Genomic DNA, 27,473 nt, shown 5'->3' on the forward strand with positions numbered 1-27,473 from the left:
ATAAATGAACTCCTCAAGACCCTATTCATGTAATAAGATCTTGTTAGAATGCAAAAAAATGACCCATTATCACACTCGCTCCCGTATCTTAATCATTGAATTAGCATGGAGTATTTTTACCCATAAATACATCACATATGCCTTAACAGGACATTCAACACCACTCCAGCGGTTCCGATGAAGAAATGCCATTTGTTTTGGGTTTGATTTTAAGATCGTTTAACCAAATGAAATTTGAAATGTCAAGCATAAAATTATATAGCTTCTATACATTGCGACAGGTTAATGTGAACGACCCTAAAAATGCTATCTTCAAACATGAACAATCAACAAATCCACAATTAAATTCAATAATAAGAATCAAAAAATAAATATTGAACTTTCAAAGATCAAAAATCGAAAACCAACGTCGAAAATTAAGGGGCTTCCCTCGCACGCATAGATGCTCTTCAGTGACAACCACTGACAGTTGTCAAATATCGACGACCATTGACGATATAGGCCCAATTGCGGGAACTAACTATTTGGTACAGGAGATAAAATAAAGCCGTGTTCGTGAGATGATCGGGTGATGGAAAAAGGTTAGGAGCAGTAATGAGACTGAGGAGTAGGGACTTTTCCCACTGCCGCAGGGAGCGCTGAACAAACCACGAGGGACAAGGCGGCGGCATTTAGTTGTGTGAATCGTGAGGAGGAGGTCGAGCGTGGACGCCCACGGACTGACGGACGAAAACGTGGCCGGGAGGAGAGGAACCGGTAGTCTCCTGAACGCCCTCCCCTCTCGCAAACCAACAGCAAAAGGTAGCGACGCGAATTTTTTTCTATTCCTCCGTTCTCTTTTTCATTGTCTTCCGCACATTACCCCGGGGGAATAGGAAAAAGTGATATTTCATTAGAATTTCTTTTTCTATCCCGCTACTCGCTAATTGTGCCAAAATCATGTATAAAGCTTGCAACTTCTGCATGCCTTGTTAGAATATCGCTCGGATAAGGACATCTGTACTAATGTGGTTAATGAAAATATTCCGAAAATATTTAGTCGACAGCACTTGGCATGAAACTTATTCATTGTATTTTCCTGCGCTAATACGAATGATCTATGGTGAAACATTACGGACTGTTCTAGATCTGAATGCACCTTGTCTACTCAGTTTTTAAGGGCGAATCGACACTTGAACTCGGGGAACTTAAGAGGTCAAAATGAAGTTTTAAATTCAAAACCGGAATCTTCTTTGTATGTGAATCTTCGTGATGAGACAAGGAATAAATTACCTGATACTCCAAGAAAGAACAATGGGGATACTATAAAATACTTTGCATAAGTTGAACTGCATAATTTACAACTGTTTTGACGATGTCTCTTCAAAAATTAAAGACTGTAATCATTAATTTGAAATTATTTCCTGTGTTACTCAAGGTATTGAGAAAATACTTGGTCTACTTACACCATTAGTCATAGTTTTTCTTTATATTGTTCCCTTTGATTTTCACAGCCTTCATTTGATTTAATAGTAATCTTTCCGGCCTGTGTTCATCCACAAGACAACACGTTTGACCCACCAAACAACGCTCACAATAAATGTTTTCGGCGAGGCGGCAGGTGGGACATCCCTCCCATTCCAATACCACTCCTCCTCCCCAAACCATGGCACGCCGGTTATGTGTGGACGTGGTTTTCGGGGGGCGGGGGTCGTGGCTTGCCACGCCGTGACCCAGTTCCCCACGGCTCATCGCCTCGGGACGCCACCGATACCTGATGTAATCCGGCAAGTGGAGTCGAGCGACCCACTCGCTCGCGCATCAATGCTCCCTCTTCTGCCAGACTTCCAAGTATGGCCTGGCTGAGCGATGGGTCTCCGAGAGAGCCCCCCCGAATGAAATATTTCGCCCGATCTTCCGAAAGGGGAGGAAAAAACAGGTATTCCTACTTTTTTCGGATCTTCTGCAGCATTTATCCACGCGCATACAAGTTTCCCCACTCTTCGCTACCCCACGACCACCAGTTGAATGCGACCCACTCCCTTCAGCCTATTCTTTCTCATCGCGAGAGGATGATGGCATTGCCTTAATATTTTAGGAATTATAACGGTACGCATGTCTATATATTAGGCTAGACAACGATACTTTGACGTTCCTACTCCGTTCCTACTCGGAGGGAAAGTTAACATTCGTGAAAGATTGACTTGATTCGACTGATACCTTAAAACAGTGACGCATGGAATTCAATAGTCTCAGAATGACTTTATTATTGTTTTGTTTTCAACATTGCTTAACAAAAAATATTGTTCCGAAAACAAAGTAAACCTATTCCCTTTAGGTATAGTTACACCACATTTAACAATGGAAGGGTGGTAATGCGTATAAACATGAATCTAGAAATAACGTCCAATGTAATTAACCCAAAAATCTACTAAAAATTCTTCACTGGAAATGCACACAACCAATTAAAAAATATACATACTTACATTACCGAGTCGAATCCTATTAGGAAACCCTCCGCAGGCCAGCTATCAGTGGGGAGTAGCAGTGAAACTTTAAATAATTCCTCTACACCAACTGATCGTCCTCGAGTCCTCGTAAGCTGAGGACTGTTCTAACACTGAATGAAGCTCGCAGGAGTAAACCTATTTTCGTCACACGTGAACTCTTCGGCTGTTCATTTGTCATTCGAATGAACCGGACAAAAACATCGCCTAAAATATGAAGTGCGTCAATTTCCATAATTCATTGAATCGATGAGACTTCAAAAACAAGTTCTTTGCCTTTCGATATCACTTTTCACGCGACTCTTCCTTGCCGGCTCCCTCGTCTTATGACAAATTAATTAAATAATGCACGCTAAAATCCATAAGTAATCAATAATATTTGTTTATTTTCATGGATGTGAAACGGTTCAATATTTTTTGGCAAAGTTGTTTTTTTGGTGGCAAGGTAGAAAAAATAAGAAACAATTCATTCCGAATCAAATGTATTCCATGAGACATTGTTTTAAGGTATCGGTTGAATCAGTAAATATTTGTACAAGGTTCATAAAGTTATGAGAGACATCGGAGGCACCTCCATGGGACACTGTTTTAAGGTAGTATCGGTTGAGTCAATAAATACTGCCAAAAGTTTCACATAGCTAAAAAAAAACTATTGGGCCACATAACTTTCGTACTATTTTATTAATTACTAATTTCACTGTCCACGAGAAGCTATAATTTAACAAGGACATGAAATGTATCTGCTTGTCTCCAACAATTCGTATTAATAAACCCTATCATCATTTCCCAGGAAAAGAAAACGTTTCAGGTGAGATCAAGTACATCTATGCTAATATCAGCGGATTTTTTGCGACAAATTATGGGAAACTTAATGAGGAAACAGCGAAACAAAATCGCTAGTAAGTACGAATGAAGACTACACTCATCCCATGTGCACTGAAACAGTAATCTAGCACCTGCCATGTCTTCGCAAAAGATATGGAACGACGCCCGCATAAAAGGGAGTGTAATTTGGAAGCGCCACGACGGAAATCCTGGTTTCGAGTAATAACACACCTCTAGCGGGCCGCTGGAAAGATTACCCCCATGACATTAAACATGCCCTCGAGGACGGGGGCAAGGTGTTCGAATGAACACCATCAAAGCCTTTGGATAACATGTAATGCTGCGTGACTTCCCGGAATTATACGCGGACGGGTGAAGGGGAGAGAGTTAGGGGGAGGGAGAGAGGGCGGGAAAGGGATGGAACAGGTCGAGGCTTCTGCCAGGATTCTCGGCGTGTCTTACTCTCTCATTTTCACAGAGGTTCCTCGTTAAATGCCTTCACTGCCACATCACCTCTCCGGCGCACTTAGAAACAAAAGACGGGGGAAAATCACGGCAAAACCACTATTCCGATCACTAAACGCGAAACCCCTTCCCCCTTCCTCCCCACTTACAAACTCGAAAACCCAAAGTTTAACTCCTTCTTTTTCGGCCCTCTCCTTTTTGCCGTCTAGTCATCGCAAGCCGTAATGGCTACGGCGCGGAATAGCGGTTGTATTCTACGGAGGGAGAGAGGGAAGGTTGATTTTCTTCATTGCGCCCTCCTACCGAAGTGGTTTGGGGGTGGGACTCTGTCCCCGGACCACAGACATGTCTCATCCCAACTTGGGCGCCGATGACGCAAGTGATCGCGCATCACATTCCATTAAATTTCGTGAGTGCAATCACCGTCCTTATGTAAGTGTGTCACGATCGAAAAAAAAATCAGGACCGAGAAATGGAGTATTGCTTTTTTCTGTCAGGCGGAAATAAATATACAAGGAAATATATATATCAAGGCCCCGGGCAGCTCATATATTACGTTTCCGCTCTTCCCCAAGCGACCGAAGCAAATAAGCATAATTCGAGAATCCTTAGACTCCTCAGTCAATTATTCCTGGAGACTTTTCAGCAGGCGAGGGACAGGAAGACAAAGTTACTCCTCCAGACACAGTTACGTCAACGTACGCATGGCAAACACAAACAGGAAAGAGGGCAATTAATAACCCGTTGGGACTTTGTATTAATTGCATTGAACTGACCACTAATAACCTTCTTCTTGTTCTCTGCTTTCCCATCATGATTATGAAATTTTTGTGTTGTGAGAAAATATTATGAAAAATTTTAAGAAAGGGCTATCCATCAAATTGAATGTTTGGCCACGAAAAAAATTAATAAAAAGCCAACTGTCACACAAATTTGGAATACACATTTCTTTGTTTACCACTTCGCAATAACTGTGGCTAGTAAGCGAAATTACAAGAATAGCTTACATGTGTGAGGATTAAAGAAGTAAAATAAGAATGAATCATGAAAAATGGAATTAAGATGAAATACATAATATTTTTTGCAGATCTATTTCAAGAGGTGACAAGAATTGGTCCGCATATTAATAACCGCAGTAATTCATTCGCGGTTTCCAAGGAATTTTTGTCGAGTCTCGCTTCATAAATCTCCCAGCAAAAAGAAATGAAAAAAATAAACAACCTCATGACCGAATGAGCAGAGGAGAGCAGAGGTCTAAAAAAGCACGCATTCACTCACAGGGGAGGGGGGCGTCGAAAGGACAACAAGCACCATATCCCGATGCTCTCGCATCCAAACCAATTTCTCATCCGCTGCCGTGATTTCAGTCTCCGTGACCACGCGAACGGCTGACGACTTATCCTCTCCGTGACGAGGAACTTGATATCGCTTTATGAATGATGGGCCGCCTGTTCCTCAGCTGTTCCGTCGCCTCAGGGCATTCTCTCCATAGGGGTGGGAGATGGAGAGGGCTAAATACCCCTGATATACTCCGTCCCTCTTCTTTCCCTCGTCCGACTGACAGCTTCCTCTTCCCCGTCTTCCTCTTTGTGGACGAAGCCAAGAATCCCTTGGAGGGCTTTCAAATTTTTTAGCACTTTGTCCCCCGAACAAACACCTGTGGTGTTTCCTCAGCTGAGTTTCGAATCTCCAAAAACAGTCTTAAATTAAAAAGGCAACTCTTGTCGTTGATCTCCGTTGTTTAAAAATTACCGGGTTAAATTATATAAATGAGGATATTCCACCGACAAAGGCTCTTTGTTCCAAAGAACTCGACTGAGAATCTTAAATTTTCAGCCCATTGCCTCATTTCCTGTCGTCAGCGTCGATTCAACTTTCCACAATTTAACGGCCAAGTTTTTCACATTAAAAAGCGATGGAAATCCTCGCGACACATACCTCAAGTTCGCAAGCTAGCCAGACATTCACCGGGACAAAGGAGTCTTTCTAAAGAGAAAGGAATTGGAATTTTTATCATTGTAACATCAGGGAAGATACGTCGACCAAGTGCAGAGCTGTTACTTGCGCACGAAGTAAAAATATAGTAGCCGTAATTAAATCGAGTTCAAAAGAACATATTGGCTCGGAAATGAATGTCGGACAGCCCTAAGTCCTGGCCGAAAGTTCGTCTATGAATGATAACCTCGATGAGGAGGTAAAAAATTAGCGTCAAATTACCCTGATCTCCTAGGCCGTGTCATACAATTCCTTGAAAAAAACTGGCCTTATCATTGACATTAAATTGGTAAAACTTTTATTTTTACTATCTTCAACTGCTGCCAGATTAAATTGGGAATGCAATATATGATTATGATACAATTATATTGCGCGTGGTGCTAATGACCTTAGCTGTCGACGCACCCATAACCCCAAACCTAATACTACGAATTCGCGTCAATTCTACAATCATTTTCCTCTCCTTATTTATATTCCACACACACGAAAAAAATAATTAGCTTAATATCTCCTGACATCGAGTCGCTGGGAAACTTGGACATAACTCAAAAAGGATGCCGGACGTTGCACAGTCGCTGTCATCCTCCCTCCTCCCCCATCTCTCAACTCATGTCCCTCCCACCATTCTCCACCGACAAGAAGTTCTCCAGTGATTCTCCCATCCCCTTGACATCCTAAAACCACATTTTCGGGTGGCTTTTCCAATTTATTAGCCCTCCAAATCCCCCACATTCTCGCCAAGAATACATCGTGCTTTTCAGAAAACCGACACTCAACCCAACCGCCTCTCATCTAACCTCCCAAACGAGACGCGGGGTGGGATGTCCGTGAAGAACGCGACGGGAAAGCCAAACGTCAGCTGATTCCTCCAAAGGGCGATGGGCAACAATTAAGCCCGCCTGATGAGAAGGAAAGAGTGGGGTTCGTGGGAAGAATGAGGGGAAGGGGAGGATGCCCCAACTATTCATAGACCAGGAAGTTGACGCCCCCCCCCCCCACGCTCCCGCCGGTGTCACCTCCAGGAACGTCAAAAATGAGCGCGAGGGGACACCCGAAACCCTTCTTCCCGCATAACCACCCCCGTTTTCACTCCCTCCCCCCCGGGGACGGAAGGAGCGCTTCTGTCGCGTCAATTAACGTGTCCAATCGTCCATCGGCGATGAGTGAGGACGCAGGAGAGTCGGACAAGAGGGCGGAGTGGGTGGAGGACCTGGATATAGCCCCGCAGAGTTATTGCTGGAGCGAAAGAAGCTTAAAGGACGGGCTCAGTGTCGCTCAGTCACTACGTGGACCTTCTCTCGTGGTCCACACGTTAAGAAGTCTTAAGAAGGTTCGGCCACAACAGCGCCATTTAAAAACAAATTGTACTTGATTCATCAAAATAAGAAATAACGTAAAGCTTGAGTCGCTGGAGTTCCATTTTATCACCGAAATCAATAAAAGGAAAAAATAATAAAAACATTTAATGAATATTTCTCTCGGAGATGTTTCAGCCGTGTTGAAATACGGATGAAACCCATAAATTACTAGCGATATCGATGGAATAGGGATCGGTTTATGGTGATAAAAATTTTATTTTAAATACTACTATCATGTTACTTTTCGGTACCCCTAAGAAAAAATGAAAAAAATCAGGTAAGTCTTATGGGTCAACAATTTTTCACACACTTTGTGTTGACACTAGATCCATTTTCATTTAAACGGAAAACCCAGTTATTTTAATATTGCTGGCAAAGAAAAATTGGAAGCAGATATGTGTTTATTCATTGGAAGATGACAATTCTCTTCTCTTCTCGGTGGAACTGAAGGCTAGAGCCCATGGAGCGATGCTGGCAAAAAGGGAAGGGTAGGCAAGCGGTTGCACCTCACCGCGTAGCGACTGAGATCCCGGGGTCGAGAGCGGATCGAAGGAGAATATTGGTGAACTTTTTAGAGGATGGATGAGGATGACACTTAATGGAATTCTTCTCCAAAGGCTTCATACAGCGTTTTTACGCTCGGGCCGTAGTACACTTTTTCCTTCTTATGAAACTTCCGCATGGGATGAGAAGATGAGGAAGTGAAGAGAATCTCATTGAAAGGATAATGGCATTAATATTTACAGAGGTTCCAACTGTATTACACCAGCAAGTCCGGTGTGGATGAATGCTTCGCGGTCTGGTGGTATTTAAAAAAATGGAATTCCGATCCTTGATTTATGCGTAGTTAGTAAGTCTAGATATCCTCGGCGATCCAACGACAGGTTTAAATTCGTGAGCCATTCAGGAATGTCCTCCCACCTTACTTCTTTAATATCTTTCCCAAGTAACCTCATATGCTTGAATGACCGCCCACATTTATGACTTTACCACCCTGAATGACCATAGATGGAACCAAGGGAAAGGATAAAAGGTTTTTGAGTGCATTCTCTTAGAATAGGTCGCTGAGGTGTATATTAATTAGACAATATAGCAGAGGACAGCCGCAGGTGACTCATGTTCAAGGCATCCTCCGAAAAGTGTGACCCGACAACAAAATTCAGGTCACTCGGCCCAACGATCTCGAAGCCGCGGAGCGGAAAACAAATGACGATCCAATTGGACGACCTCCGCGCGTGCCGAAAGGAAAATTTACGTCTTCACGGGTTTATCGTCGAGATAGCGCGAAGCGACACGGCTGTCTTTTTTTATTGCCTACTCTTCGTGGAAAGAGACCAATTCTACTCCCTTTATCTCCGGGCTGAAAAAATTAATCACCCTCCCGACCGACACAACGTTTGGAAGTCGCGCGGTTCTGAAACAATAACCAACGACCAGGGCAGGACGTTTCACCTACATTCACAACTGGGGCACCGAGAGCAAAGTTCGAAAAAAAAGAATGAGGGCAAAGCTTTAAGGTGAGTTCTCTGTTCTAAAATTTCGTGTCAAGAAGATTATTCCCTGAACGAAAAAATGGTGACCTTCAAGAGTTCTAATGGCCTCAGGAGTACATGAAAATATTTAAAAAATTTATCGGTAGGTATAGTATAAACCTCAAAATAGAAGTCTCCTCGTTATACAACCCGATATCAGGTGTTACGAGCTAGGGTTGAAAAAGGAAGGCTAGCAAAAACTTTACTCAAAAGGAATAAGGAGAGGTGTAAGAGCGCAATTGACGCTCTGACGATCTTAAAAAACTTATTTAGAGGAGTATTAGAAAACCTACCAAATATTTCTCATGGCTACATAAGTTATAATACTCAATTAATTGAACGATACTCGTTTCACTGAACAAAGACCAAACATTTAGGAATTTTTAGCGTGAGAATAATTCACAAAAGTTTTCAACGCGCAGTCAAATTTTACTTGGCATAAGTAGTCTGTGTTGTGGATTTTTCACAATCGTGTCCTCGATAGTATTTTTCTAGTTTCATCCACAACTCTAAATTGGATTAATGCCTATTAGGTGCCACGATCCCACGAGATCAAGAAAAGACTTCCCTCAAACATAAAAACATGAAAAAAACAAGAGCCAGCGCAGATAGGGAAGGCTTATTTAGTGCTTTAGCTTATTTTTAAACGTAAATATAAAAATGGTGTCATAAAAAAGATTTTGATTCAGCTTTTTTCAACGTTTTCCACCGAGGACAGAGGAATGCGACAGAATTAGCCGAAAGCATTCAAAATCAAATTCCAGAAACGAACTTAATAGCTCCCAGAATTCTTCTACCGAGTCCAAAATAAAAAAAGAAACGGTCGGAGGACAGTTGGGAGACAAAAGCTCTTTCAGCCGTGGATGGAGAATGGGAGACTGGCGAGATGGAAAAAATGAATGGGGAAGGGCGTCGCGGAAGAGAGGAGACGAAGTAAGGACAAAAGAGGACGAGAATAGGCGGGGGAATGGGAGGAGGAGGAGAGGGCGTTAGTTGGCCGAGGAAGATAAAGGAGACGAGCGAGATAAACTTCAGCGACTAAGCAAGGAAGAGGGTGGGATAAATTACGGGCCCTCGCGGAAGAGCAATCTAGTACGTACTTGGAGTCCCGGTGCGTAGCAGGAAATGTAGCCGAAGAGAAAATCGGCTGACTACTTAATTAAAGAGAAATCACAAGTAGGATCTCAGTCCAACAATGTTCAAAAACAGCTTCTCTTCAAGATCGTAGTGTTCCCCAGCGAATGATGTTTGTGAATGATTCTCAGGTTTAGCGACGATTAAATCCTTAAAACACTTACTCGGTGATAAGTCCAAGAAGGATTCGCGGACAACTTCTACTATAATTTATCTTCTTTCGTGGCTTGCAAATATTCAGGAAACTAAGGTAGATTCTCTCGTTAGTTTTCGGGTTAGCAGCGTCGAAGTTTATTTCCAGATATCTGCCAGAAAACTTCGACGCAGCCAACCCGAAAAATATGGAGAGAACTGCAATCCAGCACTGCAAAAGCCTCAAGCACAAACCTATGGCCGCATTATGGCTGCTTTCCGCAAGTTATCCCTTCTATTGTCATCCATCGTTTCCCGAGATTAATGAAATCAATAGTGATTTAAAAGTGAATTAAATTTTTAACTTTTAAGCGAATTTAATTTTAAAACCGTAGAAGAGGAGTGATGACGAGGTGAGTGGAAAGATTAATTATGATTGGTGTTCAACATGGGTTCTTTTCCTCAAATTCCATCAACTTTAAATTACTTTGCTCCCAATTAGAATCCCCCTAGAACAGTTTGAGAAACCAGTAAGCGATAATGTAAGGCCTCGCTATGGATAACACCAGCGATAACGCAAAGGAAAAGAACCGTAATGGTGCCAGAAGGGATTTGAGTGAAGGCAAGTGATATATAGGTAGGTTCTTCAGGAAACGATTAACTAGTTACTCGAGATGGGGTATAAGAAAAATGCCATAAATCGCCATCATCGGACGAAAAAAAAGGTAAAGCCACACCTTAATATCTCTTGCAATGAATGGAGCACTGCCACAGAGAAGATCTCCACATGCTAGTCCTCAAGTGAGGGTAGAAAGACAGCTGAAAATTCTACGTGACATTCGAGATTGAAACCCTGGCCCTTAGGATAGTCAGTTTATTCCCCATCCCAAATGTGACCCAATCGATCTCAAAGATATGCAATGATGCAATGGAAACCGAAGCAAGCGTTGATATTTGGGGTAAGGAAGATTTTTTATATAAATCTTCCATTCATGAATGACGCAAATAGATTCAGAAAACTAACGTATAAGTGTATCTGCTAATTTTGTAGTTAAGTTCATTTTCCCCCAAAATAAAAAAAAACTTTTTTTCAAGCCGAACTTTTAATTCCACATCCTCAGGCCATCATCAAAATAACAACCGGGGTTGATGAGCATTTTTTATATTTGGAAACCTGTACTGAATTATTTGATAATGCACAAATTAATCTCTGTTTCGCAAGAATATTCGGGTTTACATTTCATTTTTTTTCTAAAACCTAAATGTTATCAGTTTTTAGTTTGTTTTATTGATCGCCCAAAATGATTGACATTCATTACCGCACATGGTGGTTCACTTTACCTATAAGTCGAGAATTAGAGAGTACTGCATCGCATGCGGTATCGATAAATAATGGAGATAGTTTGAATTGAAGTTCTGGTCGACGAAGATATCGGGATGAGATTCCGGAACCATGAATTATCTTCGTTAGCCGAGGTAGCAGCGAATTTAAATCAACGAAGGGGAAGAAAACGGAGATGACACGGTTTGGAGGGCGTGGTGGCAATGGTTAACCGCACGAGGAGGGCGGGAGGGAGGGTGCTGCTTTTCGTCCGCTTTGCAACCCTCTGCGGACACTCACGGGGGATGAGAATTGATACGACCAAAGGGAGAGGGGCGGGGGGATAAGTAGGTTGAGAGCAGAGGGTTGGCCGCTGGGATCCCTCGCACTGCAAGTGGGGGTATTTAATGAGGCCAGTGCTTTCAAATGGCCACCCACGCCCTCCAGGTGACCCGCTCTCCAATCGAACCACGACCGAGCTTCCGGGAAAGAGGAGTCCAACAAGAGTGGTGGTTATGACCCTGGCTAAGGGGTCGGCTGCTGTGGGCGGCGGGTAAGACCGACGGGGAAATTGCTACTGTGGATAATTTAGATCTCACATGTATTGATGATCGTGGTAGCCTCATGCAGTGGCGGATCCAGGATAGGGACAAGGGGGGGGGGGGGCTAAGTGGGGGTTAAAATTCCAGCAGTAGTGGGGGTCGGAAAAAAATACCATTCTATCCAGTGTAAATTGGCTACCCAAGGGGGGCTATATCCCCCTTAATGGATCCGCCACTGGCCTCATGGGTAAGACGCTTGGCATCTGACCTAAAGATAAGGCGTTCAAATTCCGGGATGAACCTTCGCACCCGCCCAAACAGAAACCTCAATGTGCAAGGTGGGAGGCCAAGGGAAAGGAATCGTTCCCTCTAGTCTGATCCCTATTTCGGGGTGAGCTATCATTATACAAACCGACCTCAGGAATTACTCACGGGGTCGGTGAGATATAGCATAACTACATATTTATATAACTCAAACGTAACGTCGCACAACAATAAAGACTCAAAAGTGAGTGCAACCATCAGGATGTATAAAAAGAGGCTTGACTCGATCACAGTATTATAAGTATTACACCTTCTGTCTTAGAACCACATATGGTAGTAATATAGTCGTAGACCGTAGAAATATTTATACATATGAGTAGTAAATGGGGGAAAATAAATAAATCCATGCATCTTACTGTAGACAAACGGATATCACAAGCGAAAGCTAAATAAAAGTGAAGATTATTTGTTTGAATGCTTTCCTCAAATTTTCTTCTTATTCACCGATTAACTGAAATATGGTAAATATATTAAATTACATTTTATAAATAAATTCATGTAATATCATAAATTTTATGCATTACGATATATAAAATTCTCAATAAAATATTATTCCATTCAATAAAAGAAAGAATATAATTACAAACAGAAGGTGTTTTTGGTGGTACAACATTACCCGTACTTTTATCTCTATCGATACTCTTTGTTGGGCACCGGTCGCTTTTGAGCAGCAAGTCGTGTGGATGTCTAACCTGGATTAGTGGTTTTGGTCTCGGGGAATTCGGATCCAAGTAGCCAAGATTTTTTTCAACTCTTGGAGGAGAAAGAGAAGGGGATACATTATAGGCGACATTAACTACCCCTACTTTTTGGCACGCGATGAAAATGTAGAACGCTATGAAGACTATCCAATCGCTCCCATGGGTGGCTTTGACTGACTCCAATGGTTCATACTGCGGATCGAAGACTCTCAACAGCCGTTCGTTTTCCGTTGAAACAGTTTTAAAAGCACAGGTTTCTTGCACTCATTCACCAGTTTTGAAGATTTACGCCCCATTTTCCGAGAGCAGTATCGACAAAAAATAGCCCATGGGAGATAAAATTCAACTGATCAAGTAGTCTTTTACAAGATTGGTCCTTCCCTGATGCGATAGACGACATTTTAATTGAGACTTAAGTCTATTACTCTCCGAATTTAAGTATACCGGGACTAGCCACGCACTATCACTCTCCCCTTTAGGGATTCGTTCTCCCAACGGCCTTAAAAGCAATCAATTAAATACCCACTCAGAAATAAATGGTCTCTATGGCTTCTTGGCCTCCAAGAATGTGTAATATCTATCAATCCTTCACCGCAAAGAGTAGCTAAAAATGGGCATAAACAGTTGCTACAATAAAAACCGGACACAAAATTTCCGTTCATTACTACTTCAAATCATTCAGGAATTACTATATGTTAGACATGCGTATAAAATGGGTCAGTTTAACTACGTTACAATCTCTTGCTAGAGCGTCAGAACATTGTAAATTTAGTTCCAACAAAAAAGAAAAATTAACAAAACAAAAAACCACAGTCAATTCATTTCATTTAAATACTACCATACATAAATAACATGTCTTATCAAGAAATAAGGTAACTGGGCGGTCTCCAATGAAATGATGCAGAGCATAAAATTCAATCACTTTTGAATAACATGGTATAAGAAATAAATTAATTGTGGATCATTGTAAATCTAAATTTAGAGTTCTATTTATTGTAAGAATAATTCCTTGCGTGATGATATTGCGTATCCTACCGGATAGATAAACATCCTAGAACAAACCTATCATTTTCCATAAGTGTTCATTTTATTTTAGTATAAACCGCCGATTCTGAGGACCTTCCGTATATCAACCAAGTTCAACACGAATAATGCCTATATTATTATTCGATCACATCCTCCGTGCCAAGAAGCATGGGCTCTCTGGAAGAAATATGTTCGAGAATGCGAAGTAAATCTTTCCGGAGGCTTCAGCCATCCATTCATCTCTCGGAGCCTGGGCCACTTCCAAGCAAGAAAAATAACGATCAGCATATTCGTAGAATTTGAAATGTTCGAAATGAAAACGAGAGAACAAAAGGCAATAAAATTCATATGTTATACCTTAAACGTAATCCCATTGGTCATAAAACGTGCTTTTAATACGGATATCTACTTCATGTACCCTAATTGCACCAAATGGGGCCTAAATATGAACTTCAATTTTTAAATATTTTTTTTAATCCTGTAAATAATACCTGCCAGTACTAAATGAGATGATAAAGAAGCTGGACACTAAAACAGGGACTTGATTGCAGAGTATGTTTGATAATTGTAAATTTTACTGTGCGCTAATGATGAAAATTTAAATATTATTGGTAAAAAATACGATTTCCTCTTTTTCAATTAATTTCTATTCATTCGAATGAATGAAGTCAGGCGCCAGGTCAATTTCAATAACTGATTATCACCGTCGAGAAAAGATTCAATATTCACAAGCACTTTGAACTTACATCAAATCACGAAAATCATTCCATATATCTCAGACATGATTTTATATTGAAAACTGACTGTATTCTACTTGTAATTGAAAAAAAACTATATTTCATAAAACTCGTTATTTCATCGCAAAATGAGAGACCATTATTTATCATGGACCGAATAAATCTTAAATTTCTGCAACAAATTGTAAGCCCCCAATCTTTACATCCGTGAAATAATTCCGTACTCATGTTCAGTATGATGACCTGCCATGTTTCTCATGAGTAATCGGCAGCAGAAATAGGGATATTGAAGCAAAATGAATACGCCGGAAGAGCTGATACCACGAGGAATAGGGCACGAGTCTTCTTGGAAAAAATATATTGCATATATACACTAGTTTTACGAGTCGCAGCTATGACACAGTTTCCGGCCACGAGAACAACTAAAGCAATTTTTTTAAACGAAGATATATACACCACTCCGGGCAGTAAAATTAGCTTCGTTCCGAGAATAGTTTTCTTTGACGTACACTGGCATATTTTTGGTCCGATGCAGCGGCTAACATTCTGCGGTCTTCCGAGCCATTTATTTCGTGGCCCCCGCCGAGAGTGAACGGGGGGAGAGGGAAACCATCTTGCCAAGGAGAAAATAGAGAATATCTACTTAGACCGAAGCGGAATTAGCGAACGCGAGACACAAAACGCTCTTCTTTTGCCTTGCTGTAGGACTGCGGGGAGGGGCGTGGAAAAGAATCACTTTCGCTTTTATTTCAACCGAAGGGGAGGGAAGCAAGAGGTTGGTGGGGGGACAAAGGGTGGGGGGCGTGAGAAGGGAGGGAGGAGAAAAGACGCAGAAGACAAAGAGAATCGAGGAAGGGAGCGTAATTCCATTCGCAAACGGGATGATCACTTCTTTTTTTTTCCACGATCCCAACTCCTGGCCATATAAAGAGTAGAGGATGCTAGAACTGTGAAGGAACTCCCCCGCTTCATTTTCCCGCCGAGATCAGGAGTGGAGGAAGGGGACTTCATTGGAGAGGAGGTGGACCAGAGAGAGAAGAGGGGAACGAGGCACAGCTTCGAAAGGAAAATGATGAGAGTTGAGGGGGATATAGTGGGAGTGGGGAGAGGCTGATGCTGGGCGGGTCTGGGATGGGAGGGTATGATGAGTAGTGACTGCAGGGAAAAATATCGGCAGTATTCCTGCGTCATGCTCCGTGAGTCTTACGACGTAGATCTAACTTTGCGGGATCTTTCCATATCAAAATAAGAACAACTATGAGTTTTCCAGTGGTCTAACAAAAAAGTCTACGCCCGTTTTCGGTTTTTACTCCGTCATCAGAGAATTTACAGCATCATTCAGTCTCTTAAGACTTGATGGTGTTAAAACCGAAACCACTCGTAGAATTTTATTATGGACCAGTGGAAAACACAAAGTTATATTCATATTTTAATTTCGTGTATCATTCGGATTGTGATGAAACTTAATCAAGAAGAAATGTGTGTTCAACCTGGAGTAATGGAACTTCAGTATGTTGGAGTGGCACCTGGTGACGGCGGCTGTCTTCACTTCAAAGTACATCCATATAAATCCAATGTTGTCTGCTGTCTCTCCAATACATAGAGTATCATATTAAAATTATGTTTTGAAACACGTGAATTTCTTTGAAAGTTTAGCGAGTAGTAAAGATTTTGGATTCCTCCTGATAATTAAAATAAAACATATCATAATATGATCTTGATGATAAAAAAGCACGCGATACTCCGGAATAGTAGCCACAGGTCTTTTACAATGTGAATTTCCACGACCAAACGCGTACAAAACTTTACAAACTCCTTCGTAATTCTCCTTCTGCGTCTTGATAGACAGTAAATATTTAATTTACTCTTCCCTTCTTGAGCACGGCCACACATCAAATTTTTTGTTCACCTACTGAGCAAAGTATTGCATAATTGATTTATAAATGTAGGAATTTCTATCATTTTGTATATTTAAAGTATAATTAGCGAGAATTTCACATAATATTAACATATTTCCACTTCTGGAATTAATATGTCATCATATTGTAGTATTTAACGAACATTCAACCTCTTACACTCTCCCAAAGATTTTAGTGGGAAAAATGCAACTGATTTTTTCCTCAAAATGCTTATGTAACACTATTAGCTGAAATCGAGCCAAAAAAAAGCGATTGCAGTTACCTTGCGATTTTCGCCGCGCGACACGCGCAGCGACTGAGAGGGAATGTGGTGACCAGGAGATGAGTAGGAGGTGGTGCACATGAGGGGGTGGAGGGAGGCAGGGGCGGGGAGTAGGGGGGTGGTGGATTGTAAGGGGGGAAAAGGAGACTTTCCTCTCCTTCTAGGGAAAGTGGGAGAACATGAGAGTGGAGATGATTTGTGGCGGGAGGACTGTGAGGATGTCGGACGGAGAGTCACGGACACGCGTCCCTCACACTCGGCGGCCGAGGGCGGGAAGACGGACCGAGCAATGCGAGCTGTGATGTGGGGAAAGAAAATGGAAGGGAGGGTTAACCGGGGAAATGAGGAGCTGGGATGGTGCAGCTGAGCTACGCCTCATTTCCACGGCGCTTTTATCGCGCTTGATAGCGTAATATGTCGGCACGTAAGTAAGAACTACGTTGCTCTACGTGAATTAGAAAGCCAACCCTCCTGGCTTTCTCGACGGTCAAAGATGTTTGCTAAACCTCAACCTTAACTTTAAATGCAGAGAGTACATTTGAATAGCAAATAACCCGAAAATCAAACGCCACATTCTTGCTTCATGTTTTGCGATTTATAAGTAATCGTACACCTGTAATTTTATTTATGACGATAATTTCATAAATTTTGGTCTGTAGTACACAATTAATAACTATATTTTTAGTGATATAAACCGTTACTTTTAATCACTTATTCATTGAAATTTCTTTTATTTCTTCACGAGTCCTGCAAGTCCATAAAAATATTAACGGCGCCCTCTTTCCAAACTATTTCCCAATAGGCATTCGGGATTCAATTAATAAGCCATAGGATAGTGTGATATAAGAGAGAGTAGAAGAAGGATTTAATTAATTAAAATTAATTAATTAAATTAGGAATTAAAATTAATTAAATTAGGATTTAATTAATTAGTTTGCGTGGAGGGATTCCATAAACTTCCCTGTTAGTTTCGAATGAGCAATGCTAACGAGGACACGTGTAAGAATTTGGGACTTAAAGACTTTGACATGATGATGACTCCTCCATGAAATGAAGAAAGAATAGAACTAAAAGAAATATTTTTATTACTTTCTTACCAACGGACATGTGTTCATGGGAAATCTGCTACTGAGGATGGAGATCGTCCAATGGAGATACACAGTAGCTAGGATCGGGTGAAAAAAATTACGCCTGTACGAATAAAAACAAAGCAAACGTCAACTATCTTTGAAATCTGTGCTGAAACCTAAATTTGCTTCACCTGTCCTCACTCAGTGGTTGCAAAACTTTTTCTCGATCCCAGGTGCAGGAAGAAATAAATTGAGCCGATGTAGCCCAAGGTATCGCATCCACAGTATCATGGATACCTCTTCTGTTTACGAACGCGCAACAGACTTCAAACAGGAGTTGAAGGGGCTGAGAACGAAGGCATCGTAAAATTCGGCACCTGCCGAAACTACAGCGTCAACCCAAATACCTCAGCAGCGGAATGTTGAGTTTAGAAATATTTTCGGGCACACTGAGGAGGCATCCGTGGCAGAAGGTACTCTATAAGGCTATCTTTCTCTACAAAATAATTTTAGCGATAGTGATAGGCCATATCCCTTGATAGAACCTTTTCTCCATTAAATATAGAAAATACGACTTCCAAAAAAAGTCAATCGATAGAAGTTAAATAATCACAACAAGGGCAATTTTTGAGAACTTGAGAATGACGCCTCGGCGTCGAAACGTGTCGTACCAATAAATAGTTTTCCAGTGAAAAGTTACCAGGGTTGTGTATTTTAATTTCATTTTATTTACAGATAGAATGTTTAAAATTTGAAATAGATTATGATTTAATTTTTTCGTTTTAGCTTTTAATTAGATAAATATTAATAAAAAATAAGCAACAACCTATCTCATAATCATCATTCAAATCCAGCCTACGGAAGCACACTTTTTTCTTTATTTCTCGACAAACTACAATGAAGCTTCTCATCGCCTGGCTCTTAATTTAATTACTCCACTTGGCAACCTCTCCTGGTAACTCGTTCGGCTTCGCTGGTCTTATAATTCGGCCTCATATATTCCGACTCCTAGGCCATTTAACACCCACCCATCTTGAATGTAATCTTTAGAGAATTAATGGTCTGAAAAAAGAAAACTCTGGATAAAAATCACACAATCCATAGCCATATAAGCTTACTTTTTCAATGTCAAATTATTTCTGCGGCATTTCAATATAAACAATCTATTTCCCCTTGTATTTTCCGTAACAAATTGAAATTAATTCTTACACACATTTTATCTCAGTGAGATGATGACCTCAAAAACAGAGATTCAAGGGGCTGAGAACGGTAGGGGCCGAGTAAGTCAGAAAAAAACCCAATGTGATTATTTAACTACAAGGAAAGAATGTGTATTATGGCCCAAATAATTACAACACAGGTACAACGTCTACCTTTATCCAGTAACAAACACACGGTGAATTCAAATACCAGAGCAAGGAGAAGAAAGTGAAGTCATTACATTAATGATTATCCTTGACTACATGTTGTTGACATTTTATGTCCGGCAGTTAAGTTAATTAATTTCCACTTTGGCGAGAGCCACGTTTCTGTACGCCCTTCCCCGACGCCCAACTACCTCGATAATAATAACCCTCCATTTTCCCTTCCAGCAGAGGAATGTGGATGAAATGGTATTTGAAAATGTCACATCTGCACAGCAAGGAGAAACCCAAGGCCATGCCCTTCAGAAGAACAACTGCGTAGTTCGGGGGAGCAAGCTTCTCATGTGAAGAATCGGTGGGCAAACACGTTATCCAGCTAAGAACCCGGGTCTATTACACCGGAAGGCATCTAAATACAGTCACAATTCAAGCTGATAGGCCTCACAGCTACAGCTCTAACTGTCCTCGCCAATCGCCCAACAATTAATAATCCGATTACGTCATGCGCTAAGTGGTTATGCGTACACACCATCCCGAATCGCTGCGGCGGCGTCATAATTTAGTTCGGTTGGAAGCGTGAAAAAGTAAAATTATGGCACCTAAACGCGAAATTTTAATGCAAGGTCGAAATATATATGTGAAGAAGGATTAAAATTTCAAACCATCCATGAAGTCTACCGCGAGAAATAACCAACGAATGAACGGAGTTTGAAGTTAAACAAATATACAAGAAATATACATACAGGTTATACAATAAATATAAATATAGACGAACTTTGAAAATGTGTTTCCTAACTTAGTATGGAGTTTGTTACCAACCTATCCCATAAACTACTGATTAATTCATTGAATGATAATGCACGGTCATCAATTGCATAACTGATTCAACAAAAGTTTGAAAAATTATAGCCTTTTCAGGATTCATTAGTGTGAAAATATATATTTTAGTTGAATACCATGCATGAAAATATATAAATTAAAATGAAACTGGGTATGCTTATTGCAGATGAGCCTAAAGATATTTTATGCATAGACCGCTGTCTACACATAACCGCTGTAGACGCATAGACCATAACGCATAGACCGCTGTGTACGCATAAAATATCTTTAGGCTCTTGAAAATGAATGATGATAAAAATATAAATCATCAAGGAAATGACTGGCATCGGTCAATAACTAGCTCGATTCATAAAATAGCATTGAACAAATAATTAAATTGAGTTATTCATGTAAAAATAGCGCAATTTTTACTGCTTTCATTATACGCCATCCAAAATGACATATTTTTTAAAGTAACTGCTGATGGCTCAATTCAGGTCTCACCAGGGGCGCAGCTAGGAATTAAGGCTAGGGGGGCTTTTAGGCGCAACTAGACCTTGGGTGTGTGGTATACCTGCCAGGATAAGCGGGAGGTGCGGAGGCCCTCCGCTAGAAAAATTTTAAGATAAATGGTTCAAAATGGTGAGTTTTATCGCTTTCTGAGGGATATTTTATTAATACTTACACACTTCTATAAGCATATTAATCAAATAAACTAAAATAGATTAAACTTGAAAGTTTCTCTCAGCTTTGGGGGGGGGGTTTATCCCCCAAAACCCACCCCCCTCGCTGCGCCACTGTGTCTCACAACCCTGTAGCTTCCATTTTTTGCTACGTCGTTCCAATTGCATATATTTCTATTTATTCCGATGATAAGGGGAAGTACAATATGCATCATATAATATCAAAACGGATGCGTCGCGAGCAGCTTATGAGCTTGGCGTTGCGAATCCAGAGTGCCAGTTGGTGTGCAGGCGTCTGCCCTCCAGCCGAGGACCCGGCGTGCATGCAGCGGCATTTGCATTCCCTCGCCCACGTGCTAGACACTGCCTACCACCCACGCGCCCCACCCTCCTCCCCCTTCACTGCGCCGAGCGAGAAGAGGGCGGGGAGGGGAGAACGCGGACACGGCTACGCTCCATTTTTCACGCGCCGCTCGCGCAACCCTTCGGCGAGGACGAGAGCAAGCAAGTCCTGGCAATCCACTCCCTCGGGGGAGATGCGCGCGGGGCAAAAAAAAGTGATGACGGAGTCACAGCCATTGTAAACACTCCAACCTTGGGAATATCCTCGAACTTTTAAAACATGTAAATGTACTCTTGCGTGCCTGGGCGTCGTTCAAAAAAAAATTCCTATCAAAATATTTGGGCAATAAAATTTATAAAACTCACAAATTTTGGAAGGGGTAAATCTTAGGGCAGCAATTTACAATAGTAGGTCATAAGTTCAGTTTAGTACTAGAATGTTGGTGGCGTTCTGACCAGAATATGCGAAAGGCGTGCGATGATTTAAGATTCAAGGCAATAAAAAAAACAAATGCAATATGACAATTCTGTGAATAAATGCCGAGAACATTGCGAAAATACCTACTTATACATCAACCTCTTACAATAAACGCGGGATAAAAGAATTTTCGTGTAAATTTTTGCTTGGCCTTGGAACGATGGCAATAGCATAACGAAACCCAAACCATTGTCCTAAAATTTTCGAAGTGAATTAAATCGATCTAAAATAGTTCGTTAATTATAAAGCTGCCGTAACTAGCATGTGTTGAAATGTAAACAAATATGGCAGCTAATTCTGGATACACTAAATAAACTAACACCAATTATGGAAATTACGTAACAAGTAAAGTAATTTTTTCGCGAGGTTAATTGCCTCATTTGCCTTTAAGGAAGGGCGTCCGCCATGGACTATAAATTGTATGTAGCGCTTCTTGTGGTTTTTTGTATTACCGAGCAAAATTTTTCAATGATAAATTCCTATCACTCGCTTCTCCTATACTCTAAAGACCCATCCAATGGAACGGAGATAATCAGAGAAATTACACCCGTGAGTTCTGTCGAGGTCAAATAAATACTACCAATAGGCAAATCCGGTCGGTGGTCAAGCCGTAGGATAATGGCTATCTGAGGATAGGTCGTGCAAAATTGGAATGTAAAGGGCGAGGTGGTGTACATCGAAAGTGACGGAATACGCTTCTATCCACACGCCCATGTTTCTAACTAGAGCCATGATTGGACAGGAGTTCAGGCAGACGAGTGAAAGAGGGCCTGAACCGATTTTTAAAACAAGAACACCCGCAGCGAAATAAACCGCCCCAATCTCTGGCTTACAACACTGTCATGTGGATTTATTTTGGATGCTGGAGCGTGCAAGATAACAGAGAAAATTGCGATTCAACAACGTACGATATGAAAATCCATACCGAGGGTGACATACTGAATGCTTTCAGCCCTTCTTCCCAAGAATTAATCACATAGTCATTGATAAACAATAGCTCCGTTAAGCAACAGACAAATTATGGGATGAAAAAATGATAACTACCACTTTTCATCACAGCCCTCTTCCTACTTCGGCTGAGGAAGGTTTACCCAAAAAACACAACGCAAAAATCACTTGCAGCTTTCATAGAAATTTAAATGATAGAATCTCACCAGCACCATACAGTTTTTCCAACTACAGGCTTAGACAGCTTTTATTAAGAATAAGAATTGATTTCTTTCGGGTCCAAAATCAAAATGAATTTTTGTACTGCTTGCGATCAGCTGATATTGCAGCGATTTGATGTTCTGAGGTTTGAATGTGAACAATGGCGTATTACTCAGTTTCAAGGGTCTCACAATATGATGAATTTATACGTTCAAGGTCAACTCTTGTTTTACAGGGAATGAAAAGATACAACACATTTCACTGTACATACCTGAAACTCAGCCCCGTTTAAGAAGGTTGGAGCAATTGAGACCGGATAACTTGTCGCTGGCAAATGCAGCAATCGATAACGTTCGCCTAGGAATCAGAGGCTGGACTCGAGATTGATGAGAATACTTTCTTCCGGTTGAACTATTTGACCTTGATGAAGATCCACTCGGATCTCAACGTGAGTGGCAACTCGAGGCTGGTAACTGTTGCTTTGTGTTGTGAAGGCGTCTAAAGTAAAGGAAATAAATGGAACAAAATCAGAACCAATAGTCTTCTTTCTCCCCAATGGACAACATAATAGTGAAAACACCATAGCTAGTGGAGGAGTGTTCATCAATCATACAATTAGTGCAACAGTGTTCACCTTAGGAATTTAACTTAGCACGTTCTTGTCATGGAATATGCAAAAACAAATATCAAAATAAGCAACAAAGAATCGGTAGGGGAACCCGGGGCAGAACGGGGTAAGCGATTTTTTTAAGTACGAAAAAAGGTGCTGCGCAAGTGGCAATAGCAATATCTAGCCTAGATTGGTGTTGCTTATAAGTAAAGCAACACTAATCTGGACTAGTTATAGTCATTGCCCCTTTTTTTGCACTTAAAAATAGCTCACCTCGTTCCGCCCCGGGGTTCCCCTATTTATAAAAATTATTTCTTACAGTGGAAAATTTATAATGAGTGTAATAATTATTTTTTAACATAACAAGATAAACTTACAATTAAAGAATTTAAAAATCATTACTTAAAAAATAAATCAAATATACAAGAAGAAAATAACCGGTGATTTTGGAGGTGATTGGTTCTAAAAAAATGTATAATGCTACATAAACACATCATACTTTACAGTTCATAGCTTGAGGGATAACTAGAAAATGAATGACCACTAAGTCTTCAACATTGCCTCTTTTCAAAAGAGCAATATCACTGGAAGAAAAATGATCTCATTGTTATCTATCTCTTTCTAACAAGAAGATTATTTTGGACCGTGAAAAAGACAAGCCAATTCCTGTCGTAACTACTGAGAGACAACACGCAACCTTCAGCTTATTTACTTTTAAGTAAATCAAAAAAATGGATTTTTTTTCATGAGCTATATGAATACTCGAAAAATCTGAAAGTAGAAGTCGAGGTAGTGAAATGGTTGAAAATTAATGTGATTAACATGATATTTCATAAGCATGCGGGCAGACCATATGATAATATTTGACCCCCAAGACAATGATAAGTGAAAGGTTTAGTGGGAAGACTAGCTCTGATGGTGGTCTTGTAAGGCATTTATGAATTTATCTTTGAGTAATCTTTAGTAAAAACGCTTGCTTCAAGGAAATGGAGACGAATAGAAAACCTTTTAGACGCCTAAGCGAATGTACGAGTGGCTGAACATGATGTAGAATCTTCTCTATTTATATACAGACGAGTACCAGAGCAGAGAGAGCTTGTCTCCTATAACGCTTCTAGACGCAGCGGAGGCATAACATACCAATAGTGCAGGTACTCGTTCTTTCGCAGAGGCATTTAATGACAGCATGAGTTGCATAGCTTCAGGATACTACTTATCTCGGCCATTCCTCGTAACATTCCTCAAAATACTCCTTTCGAATTCTCTCCCTCTCTAATATCCATGCCCAACACGTAATGCGCCTAATGCTACAATATTATGATGCATTAATTAGAGGCTAGTGGCTTCAACTCGGTCATCATGTTGTCTTGGTTAATATACCCCAGGCATTTTAAATCTGGATATTACTTAAATCAGCAGGAATTTGATGCAAATGAAATTTTCATGAGTTTACAACCGGGTAATAGTGTATGTGGGCACCATAGTTTCAGTCGGTTATCGTTATCAAGAAAATAATGAGGACGAAAATGAAACGGTGTTTTTTGTTTCAATGATGGCGATGGCAGACTACGCCATCGAAACGTTGGTGCCCACAGACACTACAACGCGGTTGGAAATCCTTAGAACCTTCGTTATCATCCTCATTACCTGATAATGACCTGATTACCTGATAATGCTGGTAATGTTTTCCACTTCTGGAAAACTTACTACCTCTCATTTTATGCCAAGATTTCATCACGAAATGGGCGATAAACACTTCGTGCCCAGTTAGACAGAAAAACAATATGAAATTAATCCGCTAGCCCTAAATACTGTGCTGTGTATCATGGGCCTCTCTCGCTCCCTTCCCTTCGCATTCAGTTAGTCCGCTAAGATTACGCCGAAGAGTGTTCGGAGGGGCCCGCGAGCAGTTGAGAAAGGTGTCTCTCGGCTCCTTCCCTCCTCCCTGCCGCCACTTACCATTCAACCTCTTTAGGGTTTACACATTCTCTCTCTCTCCTCTCGATCCCCTCCACCCCGCCCCCCTTCCTCCCGCAACAACACAAGCGGTGGCTGTGTCGCCATACATCGCCATCCGCAAGCAATGAGGCCTCTTTGAACGTTCCTCTCTCCCACGCAGCAGTGCACCGAGTAGTCTATGGCGCCTAGAGAGGGCTTTGCACACGTCCTCATTCCAACTCCCGAGTGGTGGATTGACGAGGATTGAAAGGCTCGGTCTCTTATGAGGAAAGCAGGCAGAAGGATTTAGTCGGGAGTGAGGACGGAGAAAAGACAGGGAAATCGAGATCCAACGACTTTGAACACAACTTCAAAGGAAGGATTTGAAAGCGTGAACAGTGCAATCAATCCACGCTTCGAGTGGACGAGAATTATGGTCCCAACCCCCATTAACCCTATTTTCATCGCTATGTTTTCTTTCAATTTTCCGGCATCAAGGAATGGAGACGATTCTGAAGCTATAAGTTCGAATCTCGCGTGGAAGGCTCTTGTTTCAGGCATAATGCCGAAATTTATCGAAAGTAAATTTACGGAATATTCCAGAATACGTGGATATGACGTGGAGTTGTAGTCGAAGTAAAAATAGGATCAAGTTAAAGTGTGCATTTTTACTTTTTTTGTGGATATAACTTCTCATCGCAAATCGTCGTACATGCGTTCGTCGACGAGGAATGCCCAGGAAAATGACTGATGAAAACTAACACGAAATTCCATCAATCTATGTTATTTCATGAAGTGCTACTCATATAAGTTCTTAATCAACCGTATACTTCGAAATCTGAGAGAAAACCAAACCAATACGCACAAGTACGATAGTAATTAAGTAGGCGCATTGAATTCTCATTGATATAAAGGGTTCGCTTTAATTTTGCTCGTGTACCTGAGGGGAATGTGCACTATACAACGAACCGCTTTAAGCTATTTTTATTTCTCATATGACAGGAATAATTTATTGTAAGATCGGAGAGCCTGCCTTTGAGCTACACGCGGATCAAGAGCGAGAATCACTTCATCGATAGAGGGTTACAAGTTGTATTATTATTACAATATTAGACTTATGTTGTAACTTACAACATAAGTCTAATATTTTCCCGTCACAGAGAAGGGGCTTACTCTATACTCAGTATTTCTTGGCATTTCATGAAATTTAGGTTAATATTCATCCTGAAAAGTCAAAAACGACTCAATTCGATGTTCTAAATGATGAATATGAACCCATTTTAAGGAGAGAACTTCGTACAGTGATGAACTGGCAGCTTTACCCTTTCAAATGCCAATCATACGCGGTCATTACAGCTAATCGAAAAGAGGTCCCAATTATTAGCACTGAACTCATAATTATCAGCGCAGATATGCCTTTTGGATACCGCCATTTCATCGCGGGTGGAGATAATACCTCGCTAACAGTCGGTGTCTTAACTTAAGGGATGGTTGCGTCTCCACTCAAAACACGAGCTCATAAGGCGTTCCTCATGCCCTGAGGAATGGCATGAGACACATTTCGAGCCATTCCAGCCTTCATCGCTTCGGGGCACGCTTTTGCCTTCACTCGCCGTGCACTTGACTCCGGAGGGAACGCGGAAGGACGAGAGAAGCGGGCACGCGCTCTCTGGGGATGTGCCGCGGCGTCTCCCCGGCGCCGACGCTCGCCTCCGGCGGTCTCCGACCAGTCCTCCCCTCGCATATATGCGCATGCATGCATTATTTCTCTTTTCTTCCCGCTCCGCTCCGATTGAAATGCCCTCCCCGTCATCCTCCGCTAATGGCCTGATTGTTGCGCATATATCGCGCTCGCCTTTGGATTGCATTCACGTGACGACCGCGCGGGGGGAGAACACAAAAAAAAGTTCGGATGGGAGAGTGCATAAGAGCATATAGTGCTTGGATACGAGCGCTGTTGCCAACCTCCCCTCCCTCTCCGTTCCTCCCCCCACCCCCCACAAGTTACACACTCCGCGGCGTGAGAGGAAATGCCCCGTGGGGAACAAACTAAGCTCGCTTAGCGAGAAATCAAACCATTAAAAAGAAAAAAACGTTCTCCGCATCCTCTCGAGGCGCTATACCCGCCTGTGACAGAGCAAATGGGAAAAGGGTAGGTTGCAAAATGCCTGCCATAAATAGGAGACTTAAGAACGTTTTCATTAAGGAAGGCAATTTTTCTCATGAAGTAGAGCAAGAGCGGGGGTTCAAGAGAGGCACTT

At 41.4% G+C, this 27,473-nt stretch overlaps 1 long non-coding RNA gene across 1 annotated transcript in view; it reads right to left on the reverse strand.

Annotated features, from left to right (window-relative positions):
* LOC124169716 overlaps positions 1-26,693 on the reverse strand; it is a 103,828-nt gene extending 77,135 nt beyond the window's left edge. The window contains exons 1-2 of the long non-coding RNA XR_006867215.1: positions 26,669-26,693; positions 22,936-23,162 (exon numbers count right to left, since the gene is read on the reverse strand). This is a non-coding gene — a long non-coding RNA (uncharacterized LOC124169716). The remainder of the gene's footprint in view (positions 1-22,935; positions 23,163-26,668) is intronic.
* Between the last annotated feature and the right edge of the window lie 780 nt (positions 26,694-27,473).

The sequence above is a fragment of the Ischnura elegans genome, chromosome 1 (assembly GCF_921293095.1).
Source record: "Ischnura elegans chromosome 1, ioIscEleg1.1, whole genome shotgun sequence".
Classification (NCBI taxonomy): Eukaryota; Metazoa; Arthropoda; class Insecta; order Odonata; family Coenagrionidae; genus Ischnura; species Ischnura elegans.